Genomic DNA, 24,589 nt, shown 5'->3' with positions numbered 1-24,589 from the left:
GTAGATCACAGAAGGTTTCATGTAATTTAGCAGGTAATAGGGAAATCAAATGGAATTTTTGGCTTCTATTTCAAAGGGATGATGTACAAAACTGGGGCACGCTTGTGAAAATAATACAAAGCAGCCCTCAGACAATACTTTCTATCCATTTATCTAAGGAGTGACATATTGGAACAGGAAGCAGTCCAGGGAAACTTTTGTAGTTAGATCCCAGGTATGGAGAAAGTCTCTAATGACAGAAAGAGGTTGAGTAGGTTGGGAATGTACTCACTGAAGTTCAGAAGAATGAAAGGCAACTTTATTAAAGCATATAAAATGCAAAAGCTGGAAACTGGAAACAGCCAAAGATAATGCTGAGGAAGGGTCACCAGACCCGAAACGTTAACTCTTTTTTCTCCTCCACAGATGCTGCCAGACCTGCTGTGCTTTTCCAGCAACTTTGTTTTTGTTACAGAGAATGCTGAGGAAACTCAACAGGTCTGGCAGCATCTGTGGAGACAAAAATAGAATTAATGTTTTAAGTCCATATGACTTGACTCCAGAAGGATTCTCGGGGGCTTGACAGGATGTTTTGGTGTGTGGAAGAGTCAAGGAGCAGATGGCATAATTTCAGAGTAAAGGATCGCAGGGTAGAGGTCAGGAGGTATTTCTTCTTTCAGAGGGTATTGAATCTGTGGTTTTTGTTTTTATTGCACAGAGCCTTAGTGTTATGCAGCGCAAAAACAGACCCTTTGGTCAAACTCACCTGCAGTGATCAGTAACCCCAATCTGACCTAATCCAATTTGCCAGCATTTGGCCCATATCGCTCTAAACCCTTCTTATTCATATACCCATCCAGATGCCTTTTAAATGTTTTAATTGTACCCGCCTCCACCACTTCCTCCGGCAGCTTGTTCCATACATACAACACCCTCAGTGTGAAAAAGATACCCCTTAGGTCCTTTTTAAATCTTTCACGTCTCACCTTGAACCTATGCCGTCTAGTCTTAGACTCCCCCACCCCAGGGAAAAGACCTTAGCTATTCACCCTATTCATGCCCCTCATGATTTTATAAGGTCACCCCTCAGCCTCTGACGTTCTGGGAAAAATGTCCCAGCCTATTCAGACTCGCCCTACAGCTCAAACATCCAGCCCTGGCAGCATGCTTGTATATCTTTTCTGTACTCTCTCAAGTTTAACAACATTCTTCCTGTAGAAGACTGACCACAACTTTGTGCAGAATTCCAAAAATAGCCTCACCAATGTCTTGTACAACCACAACATGATGTCCCAACTCCTATACTCAATGTTCTGACCAATATAGAGGTTCAGTTATTAAGTATGTCAAAGCTGATATACACATTTTTAAAGTCAGATCAGTAAGGGGATCAGGAGTTACAAGGATAACGTAGGAAGTGGAATTGATAGTGATTAATAATGATCGTAATGAATGGTGGAGCAGTCAGAATGCTGTACCTCTGCTTCAATACCTTATAGTCTTATTGGCTTCACAATGTGAGCATTTGTTAATGGGAAATCACATTGGCATAATTCATAGTCCTGCAGTTTTATGCTGTAGCCAATTCAAGACCTTGTAGTTCAGTACTAGGCGACTGATTTCATTGTGGTCATTATAAATATATTATTGTGTTTGTTTTAAGGTGATTAATAATGGTCATTGCATAATCAGTGTTGCAGAGATTGCTTGCTATTGCTATCCATTCAAACATCCATTTGATTGAGAGCAACCATATTTGATCTGTATTTGCAATATTTCCCTACATTATTCTCGCCACTGTTCAAAAAAATTATTTTAAGTTTCCTAAATCCTTCACTAGTCTCCTCGGGCATAAGAATTAGGAGCAGGAGGAGGCCATTCATTCCCTTGAGCTGCCTTCCCACTCAACATGCTCATGATTTGATCTGGTCTTAGATCCTACCTGCCACCTGCTATAACCTTTGACTTGCATCAGTCAATAATCTGTCTCATTCACCCCGGGAATATATTCAATGACCCAGCTTCCATCACTGAGGCAGAGAATTTCAAATGCCAACAATCTTCCTCATCTGACTGAAGCTTCCCTGAACTACTTCCAATGTAGAAAGGTGAACAATATTGTACACAGCACATTTGGTGAGGTCTCACCAATGCCTAAGTTTTTTGACTTCCTGCATTTGAAAAGTAACTACTTAATATGGTATCTGAGTTTTCTCTGTCCTCAATTTGCAATGCAGCTCTTTTCTTTTGCTTTAGTTGCTCTCCACAGCATATGGACATTTGGTCACAGAGGCTGAGGAAAAGGGGCAACCAGATATATAGTGAAAATAGAATGGTAAACCAGGACACTAGCATCAGTTCCCACAAGTTTCTACATTAATATTGCACCAACTAAACTACCAGCCATAATATGCACAGAGCAGCTTTTAATTAACACTGGAACATGGGGTTCTGGGATTTAATTAATTGAAAAACAAAGTCGACAGTAGATTCTGCTCATTAATTCGAGCAGGATTTCATGCCTAGAAAACTTGAGCTTCATAAAGCATTTATGCATGGGCAGTTCAAATTCTGTTCCTCTTTTTAATACTTAAGTTAAATTCAAGCTTCACCAATAATGTTAGCTGGGAATGTCCTTCTGTCCTTTATGACCTGAACTGCCATTAAGTGTTGCTTGTAGCCAGATCCCAGCCTTGCCAAACTGTGCCAACATTCAGATGCAGGAATATTTTCTGTGTGTAGCAGGCAGTTTAAACACATCCCATGGCATAATGGTTGTAAAGGAGAGATTCTTCATGCAACTGGTAATGAATCTTTATAAACATTCATGGAAAAACATAATTTCGAGGCATTGACTGTTTACAATATTCCACCTCCACCAGGATACTGTTTCCAAGGTAAACTCCTGGGTGCTTGTCAATTGGTCTGCAGAGTCCAGTTGATGGAACTCCTACTGCTAGCTCCCACTGACAACATGACACTAATTGTCTTGCCTCTGCAGACACTACAAGCTGAATCTTACCATACGTTGGTAAATAATCATTTTCTTTGAGTCCTGGGCATCTCTCTGAGGTCTATCACATTTTCTTCATGAAAAACACTCCAAACCTGACTCCTCAGTGACCTATGGCAGCATTCTTGGAAATGTTAGCCCGATATGCCCGTAGTCACCGGCACCAGCTTTAAATGTCATTGCACAACAGGGCAAGTGCTGTTAGTCCAGAGCTGCCCTGCGCTATTCCTTCATTTCCCTCACCTCAACATATGGGGCCTGGCTGGAAAATGTGACTTATTGCTCCCAACGTCAAGAAAGGCCTCACTCAGCTTCTCTCGTGATTCTCCCACACTTCTTGCCATTTTTCTGCGCTGGGAGGATTCCGCACAAAGGGCATCTTCCTCTCCTCATGGCTTTTTGAACTCCAATGTTGTCCTCAGATGATCCACTCAGGTCTGCCCCAGCTGCTCGCCTGCTCCACTCTAATTTGCCAGCCACCATCAGTCATTGCGCTATCAGCGGTCTGCACTATTCTTGATTCTAACACCTCAATGTTGCGAACCATCAGATTGGAACTCTGCTATAACCCGAGTGGTTACAGCCCTGTCCTTTTCTGTCTCTCTGTCTTGTTACATGGTTACCACCCTTGATAACAGTTACTGACATGGCGCAAAGAGAACAAAAGTAAAATCTGCATCAACTAACTACAAATTCTATTTGTTTAGTTAAAACAGACACACAGTTCACACCATTTGGTTGAGAAACAGCGATCCATACAAGGCTAAAATCCAAGCACAAACCCACCATTTTCCAGTGACGCTCCCTGAACAGTCAACAAAAATAAAAGCTAGAAGCTACCTGAGAACAGAAGCCCATGCTGACCAGGCGATTTATCACAAGCCTTGGGGTTATTTCCAGGTTACCAAGCTTGTGGTCCACAACTGTGAGAAGATTGATCTTTCACTGCTGGCAAGCTGAGATCCTTCATTTTTACCTTTTTCCTTACCTTCCTGTGCTGTGCTGTCCTGTCCTTGTTGGTTCTTAGCTTATCTGATGCTCCATTGTCTTTCCTCCTAGGCTCACTCCAAGGACACCTTTGGGATTACCTCATTAATCTCCCTGCAAGAGAAGGACTTGTGCCTTATGTCATCCTCAGAGCTGATCTAGTTCAAGCCTGCCCAAGCCAGTGGCCGAGGCTTGGGTAACTTCAGTTCACAAGATTGCTGTTTTTATGTGTGCGCTAACAATCTCTCTCCCTCTTTGAGGTCTCTTTAGGTTAGAGGTCAGTCTGACTAAGTATCAGGAGCTGATTAGTTGTTCCAATTCCTCTTCCCTGGTTTTTTGATCACAGTCGGAGACTTCTGATATCCTATTTACAAGTCCTCTGCCCCTCACTGCTGTTTTCTGTTCCTCATGGCAGCTGGCTCCACCAATCAGCTTACCAAAGATACATCTTTCTGCAGGTCAGGGCCCACCTACCCGCTCCCCTGGCTTGTGCTTGCTCCCTGCTCTGGGAGGCCCCACCTTTACTTCAAACTTGTCAGAAGCTGTCAAATTTTCAAATACTGCGTTTCTCCTTATATATAAATTAATGAAAACCAGTTATGTGGAATATACTATTCACATTCATGGAAGTTAGGATATGGACATGAGTCTGAAAATTATGTAAAGATAATTTATGCACTGATAATTAAGCTTTTGTCTTGACAATCACAAAACAGGAGAAAAATATTAAAAATTTAAAAGGCAAAACAAGTCTTTGATTCCCCTTTTGCCTGACTGAGCATTCTCACTTAAACGAGAAAACTGCAGAGTGGCAGGCATTTTTTGTTTTGTCAAGATGCTGTGTTGTAACGTTTCCCTGCACATGTTTGTTCAGTCAAACAATTAATTAGATTTTAAATATCAAAGCTGGCCTAATGTCTTGATACGTATATGCAAAGCCTTTGGTGAGCTGAAGATATCCAGAGAGCTGAGAGGGGAGGGGTCAGGAGAACAGACTGCGAGAAGAGACATCAGTGATTAAATTCTTGCAGAAAATGCTGCTCATGTGACTGCTGGAAGTCCCACGGGACTTTATCCTTTTTGTGGAGCATGAATAGTGGAAGCTGCACAGAACACTAGAAAGACAGTTAGTCAATTAGAGTCAACATCATCACACAGTTCATTAATTACTTATGCGGCACTCTATTAGACCAAACCAACTGTGTTTCAGTAAATATTTACAATTCACTTAAATTTAATCTCCTTTCCTTTTAACGTAATTTGACAGGATGAGTTTTAGGGAACATCAGCTTGAATTTACTTCTGGTACCAATGATTTTGCATTGATACGTTCAAGTCTGGGAGTTGAATAAATTTATACTGATCATTTTGTACAATACCATAGAGGCACTGCACAGTCAGAGGTGATCTAACCAGGACCCCATCAGAAGACTTTGAAATAACCCACAGTATTATTCAAACAGGTTTCCCCGAGTCTAAACCAAAATACAGTGCTCAGCCAGCACTACTAAAACAGACTGACCAATTGTTTACTTCAGTGTAATTAGTGCAACCTTGCTGTGAGTAAATTGGGGACTACATTGTCTGCACTAGAACCAGGTTTATCTTTCAAAAGTGCTTCATTGGCTGTGAACCACCCTTCAGGTCTTCGAAGGAATGAAAAAATGATTTGTCCACTCATCGTGAATCTGAATGAATGCATGTTGTTAGTTTTATTATTGTGAACAGAGTTTACTGATGATTGAACTTACAAATATTGTTAATGTGAGTAGTCCATCAACTACTTACAATTATATGGCACATTCAAGTATTTATTATCTCAGCTTTAATAAATCCTTCCAAATCTGATGAGACAAAGACAACTAATGCATTGGAACACCAAGACCTGCAAGTTCCCCTTTAAGTCACCACCTATCCTGATTGGAACTATTCTTCTACTGTCACTCAGGCAGAATCCTAGAATGCCCCACCTGACAGCACTCTGTGGTACCTCCAACCTAAGAACCGCAACAATTTAATAAGGTGCTCAACAGAGCAACTATGAATGGGCAAAGAATTTTGGCTTTGCATTTTTTTTTCTGTGCTTTCTTTCCTCAAAAGATTATTTCATTGATTTCTGTTGATTAAGGGAATCAATGTACATCGAACTAAGACAGGTATAAGAGACCACTTTTCTGGGGACTATAAACTGAAATGGAAGTTGCAAAAACCACAGACATTTTTCAGCCTGACAATTGTGTGTTACATATGGTTGGGTTGTGTTGTGCGTTACTTTTTAGAAACAGTAAGAGGGAGAATTTGAAACTGAATGAAGCTGAGAACGTTTTGAGTTGAGGAAATTCTGTTTGACCACAGCCCTCTTATTGTTGAACTATAGAATGTTAAAAAGTTGCAAGTTTCAACAGCAGCAGAAAGGAAAAAAGTATCCAGGGCCCACAGACAGAAAGCATCATTCTTGTTTCTCTCTCTCAATATATATTATTGGGAAAAAGATTGAAAAATGAAGAAAGTTCAAATGAAGAAAAATAATTAGTTTGCCTTGAGCAGTCAAATAATATCCATTACTGTTCAGAAAACTGTGTGTCATCATTACAAAAATCAAAAGGTCTGCGAAGAAAAAAGCTTCTCACTTTGTGGTCTGAACTTTTGATCTTTTGGTGTTTACTGGTATTTTGACTGGCTTAATCATGATTGTATGTGTTTGAAGTTTTGAAGATGTTCAGTTAAAGTTGTATAAATCTTTTGTTTTACTGTTCTCATTAAAGTTAGTTTTTTTTCTGTATTACTGAAGGAACCTGGCAAGACAAATAGACCATTTTGGTGATTGCATTGGGATTTATATTTTTTGTGGAATAGTAGAGAATAATTATCACAGCACTCTTCCCCATTGAGTTCCCACACTGCAAGATGGAATTGAACTTATTTGTAGATGTGGACAGCAGAAAGGGATCAAATAGCTGAATGGCCTACTTCTGATTCCAATGCTTCCTAGTGAATCTTAACTGTTATTTTTACACAGCATTCAGAGCACAAAATAGCCAATCTTTTGTAGGCTGCGCAACAAAGCTTTACAACATCTGATATTACTCTGACATGTGTAATATTGGAAAGACCATCTGTCTTTTCACAGCTAAATTCTACTTAATGGTTACTGTACATTTTGTATGTTCCAAAACTGCTCATCTTTATTATGCTTTTTATAAAAAGAATTATAATCTATGATGTGCCTTTTTACATTTCATGATGTCAAGGTCCACTGGCCAACAAAGTCATATGATTAATGACAACGGAACATGAACACTGACTCCAAGTAGGATTAAAATTGTAATCAATACTTCTAGCCACCTGTTGTGACTTAGATAGCAGGCGTATTGTCACAAGCCATTTAGTCCAGCGATGTCTAACAAGATCATTTAAATTCCTTTTTTAATTAACTTTAAATATAGTGCAATTTTATGACTAAACATTCATTCAAACAGAGAGCCCAACAGTGAGGGGCACCATCTGAAAGAATGTTTTTTGCAAATTAACTCAACAGATGTAATACTGTTCGGTTCTTTTTTATTGCTTTACTGAGTGTCACTATCTAAGCTCGCATTTATTGCCTATTAGGTAGTCACGTGTCTACCATTGCTATGTCTGAAATCATATGTAGTCCAGACCAGGTAAAGATGACAAATTGCCTTACCTAAAAGAGGATACTGAACCAGCTGGGATTTCAGAATGATCACCATTGGTTACATAGTCTCCACTAGGCTAGCTTTTATTTTCAATTCCAGATATCAATGTATTAAATTCGGATTTCACCACCTGCCAAGATGGGATTTTAACTCATTTTCTCAGACTGGAGTTCCAGATTCGTAGTCCTTTGATGTTACTACCATGTCACTGCCTGCCCTCCTCGTTTAACTGAATCCCTTTAATGAGTCGGGAAGAAAACATCAGGCAGTGACAGAAAGTTAGCAATATCAAGGCAACAATACTGAGCATAACCAAATGAAGGAAAAGAATCTAAATGATACAGAAGCAATAGTTTTCAATTTCACCCTGTCCATCTAATAGCCGCTAAATGCCCCTAATGAGGCCAACTCCACTGCCCTCTCCGGCAATGCATTCCACACCCCCACCACTCTCTGAGTAAAGAACCTACCTCTGACGTCTCCCTTATATCTACCTCCACTCACTCTAAAACTATGCCCCCTTGTAATAACTACCTCCACCCTAGGAAAAATTCTCTGGCTGTCCACTCTATCTATACCTCTGATCATTTTGTATGTTTTGGAACTTAAAATGTCATGCTTACAATAGCATGAGGAATGGTCTAACAAAGCTCAGTTTATTTTTTTCTTCTTCCTTGAATCTTGGTGAGTGATATCCTTAGTAGGTAATGTAGGAATTTGAGAATTGTGGTACACATTTACATTCCCAGGTTAAATAATGTAAAATGATGGTGATACAGAGTGAAGCTTTCTGTGCTTGAATTTTAACTGTATTCACTAACAAGTTTGCATCTCCACCTCAGCCATCCTTGAGTTGCGGTAGTGAAAATTATTCCCAATAAATATGGAACATTTTGGATTGCATTATAGGATAGGCTTCAGATCACAGAAGCACTGTTCCTTAATGACAGTTATGTGAGATAAAGACACGTGGCATTCCAGTATGAAAGTACCCACTCACGTTCATTCATTCTCTCTGTTTTGTGGTGTCAGTCTAGCATTCTCAGTCAGTCAGCTACATGTATATAGTACACAGTAACATCAGTAACCACAGAACCCCGCTTATATCTGCAAGTCTGAGATACTGTAGCAGTCTAAGTACTTAATAATTATAAACTTCAAACTAACTGTCTCAGTTAGAATGTGACTCTCCGAGGTATATAGAGAACTACAAAATACATCACTTTGCTTACTTTAGAATTAAACGGGATTTTGTATACCACTGGGATTCTTAGAGCCAGTGGAAAGAATAAAAACTTACATAGGCTGAGTTGGTTTTCTGAGGCAGTACGTTTGTTGTTAGGACATCGTACTAATGGCATCAAGATGCCTCCCCTTCTATAGTTTCAAGCAACTTCAGAACTCAGGAACATAGCTGGTTTCCCCAAGGTGCTAAGTGCGATTGACTGTACATATGCGGCATTGAAAAGGCAGTGTCACAACGCTGCAGAATTCATTAATAGGAAGGGGGTCTATTCCATTAATGTCCGGATGGTCTGTCTCACCATTACCACTTCCTGGAAATGTGTGCCAACTGCCTTGCAGCTGCCATAACTCCTACATCCTGGAGCACTGTTGTGTACCTCATGTGTTTGAGGGTCTAAGACCTCAGTAGAAACAGAGTAGTGGTGATTCAGAGAGTGTATTTAAATGGGATGTAGCTAAGGCAGGGAAATTTTGTGGCCCGATGGGTAAACAAATGACAATGGTGAGAGAATGATGTTGTGTATTTGACGGAGTATCAGCCATGCTGACAATGTGCATTGAGCAATATGACATTCTAGTTCCCGTGCCATTATATTGCTGCTGAGAGGCGATGCCAGACTGCCAACACTTTCCCAAATGCATGGCAGCCTTTCAAAGATGGTGTGAGAACCAGAGATGCTGTTTTATCCCTGAAAATGTCCCATGTCCTCCACCACACTTAGTTCTGCATTCTACAAGTTACCCTGATGAACTGCTAGAATTTCAAACTCACTAAGGGCTTTGACTTGCACCCAGTGTTCGAAAGTAAAAGACTGCAGATGCTGGAAATCTGAAATTAAAACAGAAAATCCTGCAGAAACTGAACAACTCCCTCCCTAGCATTATCAGGGTCCACCTACAGCACAAAGACTGCAGCGATTCAAGAAGGCAGCTCACTGCCACCACCTTCTCAAGGGCACCTCGAAATGGGCAATAGATGTTGGCCAGCTAGCAACGCCTACATCTCACAAGCGAAAATAGATAGAAGGCTTGGCATCATCTGAGGAGAGCGAAACTCCGTTAACACAAGTCCTGACTTGATTTCGTCTGTCTGACTGAAATGCATGAGAGAAAATGAGTTGAATGAAGGCTTCCTTAAATGATGCACCATCAAATTACAACACTGTTTCAATACTCGAGACTAAGAAATGTAGCACGATCAGTTAATTTCATACATTCTCCGACTTGAAAGAACGTTAAAAGGAATAAATAGCAAACATTCTCCAAACATTTTTCCATTTGAAGTGGAACTATCTAGCTAATTCCACATATGATCAAGCAAGCTGGTGTTCCAAATCTTAGACTGTGCATTGAAACTATATGGCATTTTGTTACTAATGTTTATTTTTGTCAAAATTACATTATTCACTATTATACCATTACCCAGGAAAACAAGTGAGACATGGATTCTTCACCCAATTTAAGTGAGGACCAGCGGAGATTACATTTGTTTTTATATAAAGCCTTCAACCTGTGCCAGTGTTCTTTATTCACAAGTCAGTTTTCACTGTAAGCACAGGAGATGTACTTCTCTTTCTCAAGAAATCCATAATAATACCAATGATTGTCAATTAAATTCAACTTACTACATGTTTTGACAGAGGCAGAGATCAAAAGCCTCACAATTATATCTCAAATGTTCTTGTGGGTGGAATTTTCTGTGCATTTTTAGCTAGAGACACAGGTATTCAGATCAGAAATCAAAAACCTACTCAAAAGATTGAGCAATCCTGGTCATAAAGTTTTGCTTTATTCATTGTGTTACACCAGAACTCAGTGGTCTTCTCTGCCTCTCAGATGAAAGAAGGCAGCCTCTCAACTTGAAGTCTCAAGTTTCAGGCTTGAGGTCCTGGCCAGGACATGAGTACAAATATTAAGGCTGACGCTCCAATCCGTAATGAAGGGTGTGCTATTCTGTCAGAGGTATTGGCTTTTGAATAGAATATGAAACAGAGGCATGTGTTGCAATGCATGTAGAAAAAATATCCATGCATTATTTCACGTGTCCCGGTCAAATGTTTGTCACTCAATCTACATCACAGAAGCAGATCATCTGATCATTATCACAACATTGAGTGTGATGTACAAATTGGCTGCTGTGTTTCTTACATGATAACAGTATAATATAGAAGTATACCATTTGTGTAAAGCCCTTTGAGGTATCTGATGTGTGGTATACTGCCCTGAAGGGGTTAATAATGAGGATTACCATTAGCACCATCCACTACAATAATGACATATAGATGTTTTTTAATCACTCATGGAACGTGGGCATCTCTGGTTGGCCCAGCACATAATGCATGTCTGTAATTGCCTTTGAGAAGGTGGTGGTGAGCTGATGCCTTGAACTGCTGCAGGCAATGTGGTAGTAGGTGGACACACAATGTCCTTAGGGAGGGACATGAGGGCAGAACATCTTGAAGGGCCAGGGTTAGGGTTAGGAATGAAGGAACATCAAACATCCAATCATCCTCAAAGCTTCGGTTACAATACTTGTCGTATCAATGTAAACTGAAACCAGTTGCCAATGTGAAATAAACCACGCAGTGTGGAGCTGGGGGAACCCGACAGATCAGGCAGCATCAGGGGAGCAGGAAAGTTAATGCTTCAGGCTGGGACCCTTCAGCAGGACTGACCCAAAATGTCGACTTTCTTGCCCCTCTGGTGCTGCCTGACCTGCTGTGTTCCTCCAGTTCCACACTGTATTGACTCTGATAGCAGTGTCTACAGTTCTTGCTATCTCTGAAGTAAACTATATCTTGTTAACTGCAAGGAATTCTTTTAGCCAGAATAAGAAGTGGCCTTCTTGTTCCATACCAAACCAAGTAGACCCTGCAGTTTATTATTTTTGAGGGGGACATCACAAGCAGCAGATCATGCAGTATGATGAGCTGACACAAACATACAGCATAGGAGGCAGTGGCGCGGATTTGATTTGACTGCTCATAAACACACAGTGAGCAGCAATGTGAAATCTCCACACTCTACTTTAATTGGCCTGCCCATGCATTGCTGTAGCAATAGGGAAGAGCTGAGGTTTTCAGAACAAGGCAGTGGAAACCCTCATGTCAGTCCTCAAACAGGAAGAATTATTTCCGATCATGGTAAAAGCATGGTTAGAGATACGCAGCAACAGGAGACTGAGCAACTCCCTGCAGAAGGAGGATTAGTAACTCCAAAGCAGATAGTGGTTGCATCATGAGCAACCTTCTGTGGAAATGGACTCAGGTCAGAGTTCAGCGGTGATCAAACAGACACCAGAGCCTCAGTCAATAAAGCTTAAAATCCTGGTGGGTCATGGGAAATTTGTAAAATTACTGTAACAATGAAAAGTTTAAAAAATTATACAGTTCTAACATCACCACCATAGCTACAGACTTCAAAAAGCACAATGACAGAATCAGAAGGAAAAGGAGCTAAAGGAAGTATTAATCTGAGACCACCAACCCAGGGACTTTGCAAAGCTTGTAATTAAGTCAACATACTTGAACAGAATAGAAGCCTAAGCATACTTTGTCCAAATGGGATAAAACATTCTGAAAGACTTTATCAAGGTCAGTGTACAATGCAAGAGATTCCTCAAGAGCCACACCATAAGTAAAAATAATATGTTAAAGCCCGGAAAAATGCAATTAATTCAGTGAAACCATTAAAAAAGATGGGAATCCCCCACACAAGTCGTGGGAAAAGAGGGATCTTCCATTTTAACCGCAAAACATGGGGAAACCCTTCAATGCAACAGCAGAACTGCTATGACTGAGCAATGAAGTCTCCTAAGCAAGCAAAATATATAATCTCGTCAAGCAGATGTGGCACCAGAGATAATATTACTAGAAAATAACACAAGGAGCATTGGACACTGTGTGAGGAGAACAGTTTGAAAGTAACAGAAGAGCTTGAAATATATGCAAAATCAAAATCTGAACAAGATTATGACATTATAGCTCACTAAGAGTTAAATAAACGCAACAAATGCTTTTGAACAATTACAGAAATGTTTTAATAATTAACTCAAACTCAGAACTTATAGAAGCCTTGAGGAGGAAGATGTAATAAAACAGTTCAGCATGCAGAGTAATCCACAGATGATTTATTTAATGATCTATACAGATCAGTGGAGAGATGTGATTTAAAATCAGAAGTCAAAGGGAATTGTTGTCAGATTTATTATTGCCAAAATAAAATCTGTATTTAGGGAAAGCAACTCACATGTGAGTGAAGGCTAAGTCTGAAAGCAACAACATTCTTAAGAGCAGAAGATCAAATTTGGCAGAAGCTTATTGAAAAATTTGATCTTTAAAGCACAAAACCATACACAGTATGTTACAAACCAGCCAGTAAGACAGAAACCAGAGATTGAAAGTTCCTGATCATGCTGTGTAGGAAACAAACTGCACACATGCGGACAGTGCCTAGCCCTTAAAAGTAAAATTTTTGTTTGTCAACAAGTCGGCAACTTTCAGAAAGAGTGTCGAAATGAAACACAGTTTCAGAAAAGCACGAGATCAAATAATTAGGAACACAAAGATTAACAGGGTGTTTGCCAGGATTGGAGGGTTTGAGTTATGGGGAGAGGCTGAATAAACTGGGGATATTTTCTTTGAAGCTTTAGAGGCTGAGGGGTGACTTTATAGAGGTTTATAAAATAATGAGGGGCATGGATAGCATGATTAACCAAGGCCTTTTTCCAAGGTGGGGGAGTCCAAAATTAGAGGGCATAGGCTTAAGATAACAGGGGAAAGATTTAAAAATGACCTGGGGGGGTAACTGTTACACACGGAAGTTAGTGTGTGTATGGAACGAGCTGCCAGGAAGTGGTGGAAGTGAGTGAAATTACAACATTTAAGAGGTATGCAGATTGGTATATGAAAAGGAAGGATTGAGAGGGATATGGGCCAAATGCTGGCAAATGTGTCTAGGTCAGATTGGGATGATTGGTCGGCATGGACAAGTGGGAATGAAACGTCTATTTCCATGTCGTGTAACTCTATGACTATTTTACTGGACGCGAAACATTAACTGGGTTTCTCTCTTTGTAGATATTGTCCGACCTACTGAGTTCCTTCAGCACTTTCTGTCTTTATGTCAGGTTTCTAGCATATGCAGTATCTGCAGTACCTCGTTGATTGCCCTTCCCCATTCAGGTAACAATCTGAAAAGTCCAAAGTGATGCATTCCAGGAGAATGGTGAGACCTCCAGATAACTAAATTTATAAAGTCAAAGACTTGGGATTGGGGAGTGCTGGGTGGGGAAAGAATAGTGGAAATATAAACGTATACACAATGGCATTACATTAATAATGACACACAAAAAAACTTAGGGATGAGTCGTCGCAAATGATCTGAAACAGTCTGAGAGGTTTAATACTGAAGACTTCAATAAGCACCTCCATTATTTTGATATCATATGGACTTTTGGACAGGACAGTTTATCATTTTGAAGAAGTGAAACCCAATATTTGGTCCCGCACAAAGTTCCTGTAACAATGTCTAGTATATCAACGTAACCTGTAATAAATTGCTAGCAAACAATAAACTCAATCTTGTAACTAAAACAAATCCTCCTCATTTAGAATAGGAGTTAGTTTTTCTAAATGGCATTAGACCAAGCAGGCCCTTCCTACAAGATGGTTGTAGCAACCATACTCATGATCAGCAGCTCATACAATAAAGTGAGCTGGTCCTTACCACATTATGGGTGGTTGTAAAACTCACTGTATAAAGACAAAATTACTAATTTATTGGTAGCTGTCACATAGCAATTAAGGCAACTGCTCATTGGGTATAACTGGCATCTAGTAGCTGCTGATGTCACTTCCTTTATTTTTGCAGATTATGATAGAAAACAATGAAGATCTATGACAAATGAACAAGAGCTTTACTATTGATGCAGCATCACAAAGTAACTGTGGATAGGTAAGGTCTTCAGGAAGCATCTGTAACCGATGCCCTTCACAAATTGCTTTCACCATCCACATTACAACACACTTAGGACATTTGTGGAATATTTAATTTTGCTCTCATCTGCATTTTCTGAATTATAAACTCAAAAGGAATTTCTACATTAATTTGATTGCATCCAAAAGGAGTATTTTAATTTTATTGATATGATGATTAGATTTATCCATTTGTGAAGCTCAGACTGTGCATTGTTATTAGTGAATGTAACTAATCGAGTCCATCAAGAGCTTTTAAGCTTTAAAATGCCTGTCTTTTGACAAACATATCAGTCACTGGTGTGGGAACAGTACGAAGAGATAATTTTGCATCAACATACGCAAATTGACATCATGGTAGATGTTTTATTTGGGTAATACAGATCTGTTTATTTCAATCATAAATTAATAAGCAATAGGTACTTGAGCCAGTGCTAGATCCTGTACGATAATAAGATTTTAGATAAGTGTAGCACACATTGATCATGGTTGCTAGTGCAACTTCTTTCCAGAAGTTGATCTTAACTGCACATTGCTTTATTTATCATGTAGTACCAGCTAAATATAATATCTGTGCTTCAACCAAGCCTGAAGATTGTGAGGTGAATATTATTGACAGCAAGCAGGAATAAAGCAAGGCACTGCTTGTTAACAGGGAATCCCAAATCATCAAGAGCAATGGACTGGATGTAAATGACACACTTCATAGCAAACACTATCCTCTACAAAAGAGAGGAACAAGAATATGAATAAAACTGATTCTGCTGGAAGATTTGTGACTGTATATAGGCATTTATTGTCATGGTTCACAGCAATATTTTTAGCACATTTGATGTTTACAATGATGCTAACATTTGGTCATATTCTCTCAAAGCAAGCAGAATTAATGAGAACGATGTTGTTATGCTAAATTACTTTTCACAAGGCATGATTGGATCTGCTTGGATACTGTAAAATCAGGATTCACAATAAAAGGGTCTAGGCCCAAAACATCAGCTTTTGTGATCCTGAGATGCTGCTTGGCCTGCTGTGTTCATCCAGCTCCACACTTTGTTATCTTGGATTCTCCAGCATCTGCAGTTCCCATTATCTCTGATCACAATAAAAGTGTGTTGGTTCGGGAGGTTCAAATATAGAATTCTTTGAGATAGCAAGAACTGCAGATGCTGGAGTCACAGTTGACACAGTGTGGAGCTGGAGGAACACAGCAGGCCAGGCAGCATCAGAGGAGCAGGAAAGTTGACGTTTTGGCCTAGACCATTCATCAGAACTGAGGAGGGGGAAGGGAGCTTGGAAATAAATAGAGGAAAATGGGTGGGGCTGGGAGAAGGTAGGTGGGGTGGTGATAGGTGGATGCATGATTGTTGTGTGGTGGTGGGGATTGGTCAGTGGGAGAGGTGGGGCAGATAGATGGGGAAGGAGATGGACAGGTAGTGTCAGATCAAGGGGGCAGGGATGAGAGGGAGTGTTGGACATGGGATGAGGCTGGGTTTGGGGAGATTTTGAAACTGGTGAATTCTATGTTTAGGCCACTGGGCTATAGGCTCCCGAGGTAGACTATGTGGTGTTGTTCCTCCAGTTTGTATGTGGCATCATTGTGGCACTGGAGGAGGCCCAGGGTAGACATGTCACTCAGAGAGTGGGAGGGAGGAGTTAAAATCCAGTCTTTCAGCTGGGCAGGAGTGGAGATTGAGGCAAAGCACTGACTCATTTTTGAGCCTAAGATATTTTTGGAGGATAGATTACATGGTGTAAGAACTCACTTTGAGCTGATGGCTACTATCTTAAATATTAAGTAAGGACAGTGTAGGCCTTGTACACCTCTCTGGTATTCAAATTATCAAATGAAAATAATGATCATTCACTGCTTCTGCAATTGCTATAGGGAACTTTTTTTGGGTTTCAGTGAGCACAGATGTATTGAGTGATATTTAATGGTGATCATGGACATCTCTCCTTTAGTTGCAGAGCTGGTGATAGCTCTACATCATCATAATCAGATCAGCCATGATCTTGTAAAATAGTGCAACAGGCTTGAAGGCTCAAGTGGTCTAATTTTATTCTGTTTGTATTGCTGTCTTGATTTTCAAATGATCAACTGCTGGACTCTGAGTATGTGTTTTTAAGATAGATTTTGTCAAGTGATGCAAGGTGACATCTGTCTCAGTAATTAGACTGAAGCAAAACAGAAGGGTTAATTATCTTTATACTATTATTCATCTTCTTATCCACACTCCAATCTCCTTCATACACAGCACATAAATTAAATGTTCCTTCTATGTTATAAGTTAATGTGTTAAAGTCTCTTTCACCTAGACAGGGAGTAGACAATTAGTTTGCCCTGGATGTTGACTCTTTATGAGTGTCTACCTTACACTGTTTTCTCCCAAATCCTCCTTAGCATATGTTCATTAACACTGTGTCTTGTTTACACAGATGCCTGCAGGGATTCTACTGACACAAGACTCTAAGTTGTATAAGTTTCACTCCTAACAAAGCTGAAACCTGGCTTATGCTTTCAACACAGAAGTGTTATTTAAACCTTTGAGTCTGAAAACCTAAACTTCACCTAACAGTGTGTTCATATGGCTCTTTTTGTTAAATCATTCATGATACTAATGGTTAAAAGTGATGCGCAGACGAAAGGAATCATTCCGCTCCAGCCTAGATCATGTATTCAAGCTCCAAAGCTGAATGTGAATGTACAAAATGCCCATTCAAAGACAAAAGTGCTAAAAGCTGCCCTGGAACCAATTTTACACAAATGGTCTAGCACCATTGATAACATCAGAGGAGCAGGAAAGTTGATGTTTCAGATCGGGACCCTTTGTTGACCCAAAACATCAACTTTGCTGCTTTTGTGATGCTGCCTGGCCTCCTGTGTTCCTTCAGCTCCACAGTGTGTTATTTCTGACTCCAACATCGACAATTCTTACGATCTCTGAGTGAGTTAGCACCACTGATGTTGGATTTTGTTGAAAACAATGGAGATCATGCAAATTTCCAAATACATGATTTCTGCTTTGATTTTTTGCTACATTCAATTAAGTCTTCTGCACGCCAGCCACGATGAAGGAATTGTTTTTTGCCACAATATTTTATTTTGATCACCAACTCTGCGATGCATGTCAATTGCACTTATTGTTTTTGATATAGTATCACTTAAGCACTTCCCTGTCTCTTAGTTGTAAACATTGTTCATTATCAAAGGTTAACTGAATCATTAATGATTGTTGGGTATCAAATTAGCATTGGCTGAATCTTATTTACTACTGAATTGCTTAAATGACTGAGAGAGGTAAATTAAAACATGAACTGTGCTCTGCTTGGAACAAAGCATTAACTGCTGTTTGGGTTTGTTGCTGCCAAGTTGTCCATATTTAAAACAAATCTCCTCTCCCATGTCTATGCAAAAAACAAACTACAGCAAGAGAGTGGTTTGGTTCACTGTAGTATTTACATTTTATGTTCTTTGTGGCTTAGATCATCCACTAAATAACTTTGCTGCATCCATTGTACAATTCTGACAGTTCTGATGTTCATAAAGCAGACTGATCATTAAATTCACATTATATAATTCATAGGCAGTAAGAAAATTATATTTTGGATAGAGAGCTGAAGCTGATATAATGTCAAGTAACTCCTTAGAAAGTATCCAAAAGGCTACATGGTTATTGTTATAACTTGTGTCGGGTAAAAATCTGTTTCCTCTGCAGATTCTATTTTCAAAGAAAATCATGTTTTAAATGTTGATTAGAAACACTTCGACACTAGATATGCCCTGTGGTGAGAGATGCTTCAAAGGCACTCTGAAGTACTTGACTCCATGTTCAAAAACCATCATACCACGAGGGATCCCACGCAAGTTATTTCCAAACTTTTAAACAGCAAGGCAATAGCTGAGTAATGCTAACAACCAGATGGAATCTATTGATGAAAGGACTGTGTCTTCCAATTTTATGTCTATTTTTAATAAAAACAAATGAGCACAGCATTTAAAAACATGTGAAGAGTGAATGGAATGTAATCTGGCTAATAATATATGTCCTGGCTCATTGGGCTGTTTAAAAATGGAACAATTGATACTGATTTATTTGTAGCTCATTGTAGATTGAAATGAATCATTAATTGTACATCATCGCTCCAAATCTGTTGATAACACTTAGTAAGGCAAAGGGTTCAAGCCTCACTTCAGAACATAATCCTTGTGAAGGGAATGCTACACCATGTTTTGAATGAAGTGTTAAACAAAAGTCCCATCTATACTTTCATGAACATAGGGTCATAGATGTAGCTGTAGGTCATTCTGGCCTTCAGGCCAGCCCACACTATTCCCTTGTTGAACACTTTGTCTGCAAGATGGCTGTGAACCTCCACAGGCTAAAGATCAGCTCTGGTGAAGAGTTATCTAGATTTGAAACATTAGTTTGCTCACTGCATAGATGCTACCTGACTTGCTGTGATTTCCAGTATTTTTTGTATTCAATGCATTACTCCAATATCCTTTTACATCATCAGTGTTCAGAAATCTTTGAACCCCAACTTTAAACATACTCAAAAATTGAGTTTCCGTAGCCTACTGGATCACAGAATTCCAAAGATTCACGACCTTCTATGTTTGAAGAATAGAAACAAATTCTCCTAGTCACTTGACTGCTCCACAAAAGTCATCAGGTTTCATTGTAGAATTCCCAGTCAATCTGCAAAGCACTCTGATGATGTGAGAGGTAGGGGCAAGAGTAAATCATGCAATGTGCTGTATGTGTTCCACCATTAAATTCAATCCAGCCTTGTCTAAGAATGGTGAAATTGTGGAGCCTTCCCCAAGTTAGAGACGTCCAAAGATTCACAGCCTTTTAAATAAAGTAGGTTATCCTCGACTCAGTCCTAAATGATTGACCCCTCGTCCTGACACTTTGCTCTGCGTTTTAGATTCCTCTACCAGTAATAACAATCTCTCAGTAGTTACTTGATCGAACCCATTCAAACTCATGCATCGTTCAATTGTTGTATTTCATTCTTCTAAACAGACAAAGATAGGCCCAATTTACTCACCCTCTCATCATAGAAGAACCCCCTCATTCTATGAATCAATTGAGTGAAAGTATGCTGTACATTGTTGAGATTCCCGTAAGAACACATCCTCGTACCTACCTAGTGATTGAAGAGCAGAATCATTTTTGCTAACCTCCAGGCTGTTGGCATTTTATTTAAGGCTTTTTTTAAAATCTTAGAGTGCAGGCCAACCAGTTTGGAAATTTGTCAGACTGTAGTCCCTGCTAATAGTGATCATCTACTTCGTCACTCTTTTTAGCTGCACAGTTATACTCCATTCCTGGTAAATAAGTATTTACAAAGGAGGAACCAAGAAGTTTGCAGCTTAGATGCAATTAATATTTTGTTCAAACAAATGTCAAAAAGAACTGAGTTTGTTATTTTGGAAAAAAATAAAATTTCAGTACATGGGAATGTGATTGCAACATGCATTACAATAAGATTCATGTACACACATCGCCAGTTCTCCATTCTTTTCCACCCCCTTCTAAAACCATACTATTTCTTTAATGTTTCATCTCATTTTTTCTTTTCAAATTGAATTATCATTAAGCATATTCAAGGCTGAAACAGATATTTAATCAGAAATGGAATCAAGGGTTATAAGTGAAAGGCAGGAATGTGGAGTTGGGAATTATCAGACCAGCCAAGATGTCATTGAATGGCAGAGCAGGCTCAATAGGCTGAATGGCCGAGGTCTGTTCATTAAATTACATGAATATACATATATTTGCTAGCTTGCACAGTGCAGATTGCTAGAGATGATAGGAAATGAATTCTATCATCAAGAACACCCGTCAAAAATGGCAATAAAAATAATGTGAATAACTTTTGCAATGTTTTGCATTATCTCTTTTATCCTGGTCTAAGAGAATGTGTCATTGTGACATCTTTAATGGACACAACATAATAGGCCATATTGAATACTGAGGCAAAGCATAACAACTGCCTATATCTTGAATGTCTTTATAATGGCAAGATGGGCCATGACATTTTGTAGAGTTTAAAATTCTGGGCACCATTAGCAGATTACCTTCACTTGTATTACCTAAAGGAAAACAGTTCTATTACAGAATAAAGAGAGACTCTTTCTCCTACTATTCATTTGTGGAATTATTAGGCACTCTGGCAGACACCTGCTCTGCCAATGGACCTGGTAGATCTTAGTAATGTTTTCTTTTTACTGAGTACATTCAGTACATTTGAATCTGATGACTAGATCAGTCTCAGCTGCAAAACTGACCTGATGGGATTCCAGAAGATTGGCCCATGAGTCTAAAAGGCTAGGGAAACTATTGATGACTAAAGTTTGAACATACTTCTCTAACATCAGATTAACTTGATAGACATACCTGACCTCAACTTGCAGTTAAGTAAGAAAAACTCTAGTGATACTCAAGGCATGATTAACATTGTAATGTTATGGTGGCATCTCTACATCTGATCCGGAAGGCCTGAGTTCAAGTTCCAACTGCTCCAGAGTTGTGTCACAACAGATTGATTGATTAAAAGTATTTTGAGAGAGCTTCAATGTCATCTTGTTCCAAAAGGTGAACAAACCAATTTCTTAATTGCTTGGTATCCCCTCCAAGTCTCTCTAAAAATAAGTGATGTAGCTCTGCCTGCAATTTGGAAATCAGTGTAACAAAAATAGAAATCGCTGGAAACAGTCAACAGGTCTGGCAGAATGTGGAGAGAAGTATAGAAGGCTAGGTTTTTAGTACTCCCAACCCCTCACAATCTGGATGGAATTTTGGCAGGATGGTCACAAGAAAATAAAGGATCGGTAGCCTAATGTCTTTCCACTCACCCTGACCCAGTGCCCATTATATGAGAGCGGCACCCCCAGCTTCCCTGCCCATAGGCCCGTTGAAACGCTTAACTGTTTGAATAAGTGGCAATTAAGGCACAAAATGTCCTCACTACAGTAATACACAGGGTGGGAGAGACAGACTATATCCATTAGAATTTAGAAGAATGAGGTGGACCTTAGAGAAACATGTAAAATTATGCAGAGGATAGAAAAGATAGAAGCCGGGAGGATGTTTCTACTGGTGAGTGAAACAAGAACAATGGGGATTGCCTCAAAGTAAAGGGGAACAGAATAGGGACTGAGTTGAGAAAATTCTTCACACAAAGGAACGTGAATCCCCGCCCAGTGAAGCAGTTGAACCCACTCTCTGAATATTTTTGCCCCAAAAACAGACAGATTTTTGAACAGTAAACGAATTAAGGGGTTATGGTGAGCAGGTCGGTAAGAGAAGCAGAGTCTGTGAAAAGATCAGCCATGATTGTATTGAATGGTGGTTCGATGGGCCAGATGGACTCCTCCTGCACTTATTTCTTATGTTCTTATGTTCAAAGATTGTTTTTCCACAAATGTTGGAGAAAAGGTAGGAAGCAGCAGGAGTGAATCCATTAACGGTGAGGATGGGAGAGGTCGGGGGATTGGGAGTATTCCAAACACATCCACAGAACTGTCCCTTAGATCATTACTCCAACTTTGTACAGCCCTGGGGGAAAAACCAGTTTAAGTAAAAGAACATTTACACTTGGAAATGAACATAGTGGGCATCCTGCAGCTCCATGCTTAAGTGTACAAGATGGATGAGACCAGCGCGCGTCGTTTTCAAGTGTTATTGTTTTCCTCCTTCTGGGCTCACCCAGCCTCCAAAAGTCATGTCCGCAACCCCATCCCCAAGTTATCCCCCACACCCCCTCGCTGAGATGCCCGATTTTTCTCTGCGCAAAAGAAAAACCTGGGTCAACAGCAACAGCACCATTGGTCTTCTTCATTACTGTCCTGGCAGCATCCATGCTGAGTTTTGACACTGTTGGCACTGCCCAAGCTGGCCGGCCAGTCAGATAGACACTTCTTCAGGGCAGGATGTCCTTGTGCTGAGATGGCAGAAGCCCCAAGCTGTCTTTGCTCAGGCCATCTAAAGTCAATTGGATTGCAACTGATTTTTCTACTTGGGGCTGGCGGCAGACCCCCGTGCCTGGCCTATAAAATTCATTCCAAAGTTAAAAGTTCAAGTCAAATATAACTCAGAGCCAAATTCTCCAGCATTGGGGAAAAATTACTTTCAGTTCAAAACATAAACTCTGTTTGTCTCACTACAGATGGCCCCAGATTTCCAGCATTTCTTGTCATTATTTCAGATTTCCAGCATCCATCACATTTTACTTTTATTGTAAAAAAAAATAAATTTTCTATGCTGATGATTGGCTGAGTTGCATGAGTCAATTATTCAGGTAGTAGCAAATCAAAGAGATTGGTGAACCTCTTCACAAAGAAGCAATGAGGTAACATTTACCGTTCGGATAATCTCACTAACCTTGAACATATATGAAGACATTGATGAATGTGTTCAGGTTCCAGTCAATTGTAACAAGTGATACATACGATATTTATTGTGATGCATGTTAAAATCACATTCCCATACAATGGAATTTTATTTTCTTCAAAGTATCGAATATAATTCTATAGATCAACGGCCTGAACAAAATTTTAATTGTTGCTAAGATGCAAACTTTTCTGTTGTGCTTTAATCAAAAATTACCTGTTTATCAGGAATAGAGGATAACCTAGCAGCTAAAAAGAGTGAGGAGTTTGATAATTACTATAAGCCTGAGAAACTAAAAGGACTATGTTTCCTCAAACTGGACTCCAAACATTAACTCTGTTTTCTCTTGTTAAGGTTACAGTCAGGACTACTGAGTTTCTCTGGCAATTTCTTGGCTTCAGACTCTTAATATTAAAAATCTGTCTATCTCGACCTTGAATATACTTTACAATCCAACCTCTACAGCCCTCTACAGATCCACTCCCCTCTGAGAGAAGAAATTTCTCCTCATTTCTGTTCTAATTAGGAACCTCGTACTTTGAGATTATGTCCTCTGGTTTTAGATGCTCCCACATGGGAAACAACCCCTCAGTCTCTAAGAATTTCGTATGTTTCAATAAGGTCACTTTCCATTCTTCCACTGAGTACAGGCCCAAACCACAACACCTCTCCTCATCATAATTTTTTTTCCATATCTGGGGTTAACCTAGCGAACTTTTTCTGGACTGCCTCCAATGCCTGTATATCTTTTATTAGATCAGGGAACTTAATTCCTTCACAGTATTCCAGATGTATTCTAACTATCGAACCTTGTAGTGCTTCAGCAAGACTTTCCTACTTTAAAATGGCATTCCTTCTCAAGTAAAGGTCAGCATTCCATTTGTCTTCCCTATTACCAACTAAACGTGGAAGCCATATTTTTGTTATTTATACATGAGGACTCCCAAATCCCTCTCTGCCAGAAATTTTAGAAGCTTTTCTCCATTTAAATAATATTTAGTTCCTTTATTCTTCCTGCCAAAGTGCACAACCCCCACATTTTCCCATATTATATTATTTTTTTCTCCAAGTCACATATCCTGTTAATTGAATCATAGAATCATAAGTGCAGAAGAGGCCCTTCAACCCATCATGTCTGTACTACCAAAAATACATGACCAACCATTAGTTCCACTTTCCCTCATTAGGCCCATTGTCTTATGTGTTCTAATACTTCGAGTACTCATCCAAGTACTGTTTAAAAGTGGTAAGGGTTCCTGCCTCAACTATGCTCCCAGACAGTGCATTCCAACTCACCGGTCTATCGTT

The sequence above is a fragment of the Stegostoma tigrinum genome, chromosome 9, assembly GCF_030684315.1.
Source record: "Stegostoma tigrinum isolate sSteTig4 chromosome 9, sSteTig4.hap1, whole genome shotgun sequence".
Classification (NCBI taxonomy): domain Eukaryota; kingdom Metazoa; phylum Chordata; class Chondrichthyes; order Orectolobiformes; family Stegostomatidae; genus Stegostoma; species Stegostoma tigrinum.
The sequence above is the reverse complement of the archived record's forward strand: the minus strand, read 5'-3'. Positions refer to the sequence as shown.